Source organism: Ambystoma mexicanum, chromosome 2q (genome assembly GCF_040938575.1).
Source record: "Ambystoma mexicanum isolate Mex_15411 chromosome 2q, UKY_AmexF1_1, whole genome shotgun sequence".
Classification (NCBI taxonomy): domain Eukaryota; kingdom Metazoa; phylum Chordata; class Amphibia; order Caudata; family Ambystomatidae; genus Ambystoma; species Ambystoma mexicanum.
In genome coordinates, this window is record NC_090924.1 from 693,400,901 (window position 1) to 693,403,400 (window position 2,500).

Genomic DNA, 2,500 nt, shown 5'->3' on the forward strand with positions numbered 1-2,500 from the left:
ACTGAAGAATCTTTCCCAATCCTGCCCATAGCTGTCAGGGTGGCCGAGTGGTCTAAGGCGCCAGACTCAAGAGGCGCAGCTCTTCCCTGCATCTGGGTGTTCTGGTCTCCGATTGGAGGCGTGGGTTCAAATCCCACTCCTGACAAGCCGGGCTCATTTTTTTGAGCACATTTCAGAGTGTAAGGCTTGCGGAAAACCTCGTGGGGGCCCCCGAATGCAGCACCCGGCAAGCCTCCCTGTTCTCTTCTGCTGCCTTGCAACTGGAGCTGTCTGCCAGAGACGCCGGAGGCACACCTGCCCTTAAACCCCCACTGGCCCACGGCTGCAAAACCTGCATTTTCTAGTGGCTGGCTTGGTGGCATATGTCACTGAGCCAAGTCTACTCAGGAAGTGAAAAAAGTCCCCTTCACAGTTGGAGAAAGTGCTCTCCTGCCACCTGTCGGTCGTTGAAGGCACCACACCTCAGCAAAATAAAAATAAAAAAACAGACATGCTCAGTTCGGGGGATGTAAAGGTATTTACATAGCAAGAACAGAGAGGCTGTTGGGAGATGACAGAAGCCATGCTGCCCCAGAGTTCTCTTCTGAAATTCGCAGGAATCCAGAGGTTGGAGCTGGCTGAGGGAGTGCGCCTTCTTGCCTCTGTCGGCTTTCAAGACACATCCTCCTGCTGGGAAGCTGCCCACCCTGAGCAGTACAGGTTTGCGCTCTAGGCCGGTCGGCCACATATATCTCGCCTGATCGAGCCCGATCGAGCGGCAGCAGATGGCCTTTGGCCAGCGAAGGCTGCCGCTCTTCTTCTTGTTTCTCTGCTTGAGAGGCAGCTCAGTCCTCTGCGCTTGCGCCAGGGGCAGGCCACGTGACACGCAGGGGTCAGGCCGTGGAGCGACTGGGGCATGGCGCCAAGTGAGGTAAGCAGACCACCCCCCTCCCCCTCACTGTTCTCTGCATGCGGTGGCTCGTTGGTCTAGGGGTATGATTCTCGCTTAGGGTGCGAGAGTTCCCGGGTTCAAATCCCTGACGAGCCCTTTTTTTTTGGAGCGCCGAAAACAAAAAACACAGGGTCCCCAATTCCCCCCCAAAAATAGTTTGTGCGTGACCGTATCTGGTTCGATGCCCGTCGCCAATGGTTGGCTGCTTTTAAGCCCATGGCCCAAGAGGCAGTGTTGGAAATTCCCCCTCCTTTGTAATGATGCGCTGGCGGCGAGCTGATGTATAAAGGTTTGGACATGCCTTCTGGGTGGGGACTGCCATGGCTCGCGCCACTGTTGCATCCAGCTTGGTCTTTTGTATGTGTCTGCAGCCTGTGTGTGAGGTGCTGTGAGTGCTGCCATGTAGGTCCGGCGCAGGCTTGCGCCAAACTTTCACGTTGGTGTGTGCCACCTGGCAGGTACCAGCGGGCCCCATGAGACATCAGTGCCACAAAGCCTTTCAGCTGAAAGCTGTCCCAGCACACTAGAGCGCAGTCTACCAGAGCTGTTTCTGTAGTGTAGTGGTTATCACATTAGCCTAACACACGAAAGGTCCCCGGTTCGAGACCGGGCAGAAACATGGTGCTGGTTTCTTTTTATTTCCACAATGTCAATCGGACACATTTGACCGCATGCAGGTTTCGACAGGTATGGACAGGCCGGCACTACGCCATGAGTGATCTGAGGCCAGCCCTTATTTGCACCCTGCAAACTGTCCACTGGCTCCATCAGTGGGCGTTTCCTGCCATCCCTTGGTCCTTAAGTGAGTGTTTGGGTACTTTTGATGCAGAGATCGGGGCATGAAAACCGGCGCTGGCACCTGGCGACATTGGGTACTGAATAATCTTTCCCAATCCTGCCCATAGCTGTCAGGGTGGCCGAGTGGTCTAAGGCGCCAGACTCAAGAGACACAGCTCTTCCCTGCATCTGGGTGTTCTGGTCTCCGATTGGAGGCGTGGGTTCAAATCCCACTCCTGACAAGCCGGGCTCATTTTTTTGAGCACATTTCAGAGTGTAAGGCTTGCGGAAAACCTCGTGGGGGCCCCCGAATGCAGCGCCCGGCAAGCCTCCCTGTTCTCTTCTGCTGCCTTGCAACTGGAGCTGTCTGCCAGAGACGCCGGAGGCACACCTGCCCTTAAACCCCCACTGGCCCACGGCTGCAAAACCTGCATTTTCTAGTGGCTGGCTTGGTGGCATATGTCACTGAGCCCAGTCTACTCAGGAAGTGAAAAAAGTCCCCTTCACAGTTGGAGAAAGTGCTCTCCTGCCACCTGTCGGTCGTTGAAGGCACCACACCTCAGCAAAATAAAAATAAAAAAACAGACATGCTCAGTTCGGGGGATGTAAAGGTATTTACATAGCAAGAACAGAGAGGCTGTTGGGAGATGACAGAAGCCATGCTGCCCCAGAGTTCTCTTCTGAAATTCGCAGGAATCCAGAGGTTGGAGCGGGCTGAGGGAGTGCGCCTTCTTGCCTCTGTCGGCTTTCAAGACACATCCTCCTGCTGGGAAGCTGCCCACCCTGAGCAGC

The 2,500-nt window shown here is 55.2% G+C and overlaps 2 non-coding genes across 2 annotated transcripts; both read left to right on the forward strand.

Moving 5' to 3' along the window:
• The first annotated feature begins 33 nt into the window (after nucleotides 1-33).
• TRNAL-CAA (transfer RNA leucine (anticodon CAA)) lies at nucleotides 34-145 on the forward strand. Its single transcript has 2 exons — nucleotides 34-71; nucleotides 100-145. It is a non-coding gene; the product is annotated as a tRNA-Leu (tRNA).
• Nucleotides 146-1,838: 1,693 nt separating this feature from the next.
• TRNAL-CAA (transfer RNA leucine (anticodon CAA)) lies at nucleotides 1,839-1,950 on the forward strand. Its single transcript has 2 exons — nucleotides 1,839-1,876; nucleotides 1,905-1,950. It is a non-coding gene; the product is annotated as a tRNA-Leu (tRNA).
• Nucleotides 1,951-2,500: the final 550 nt, after the last annotated feature.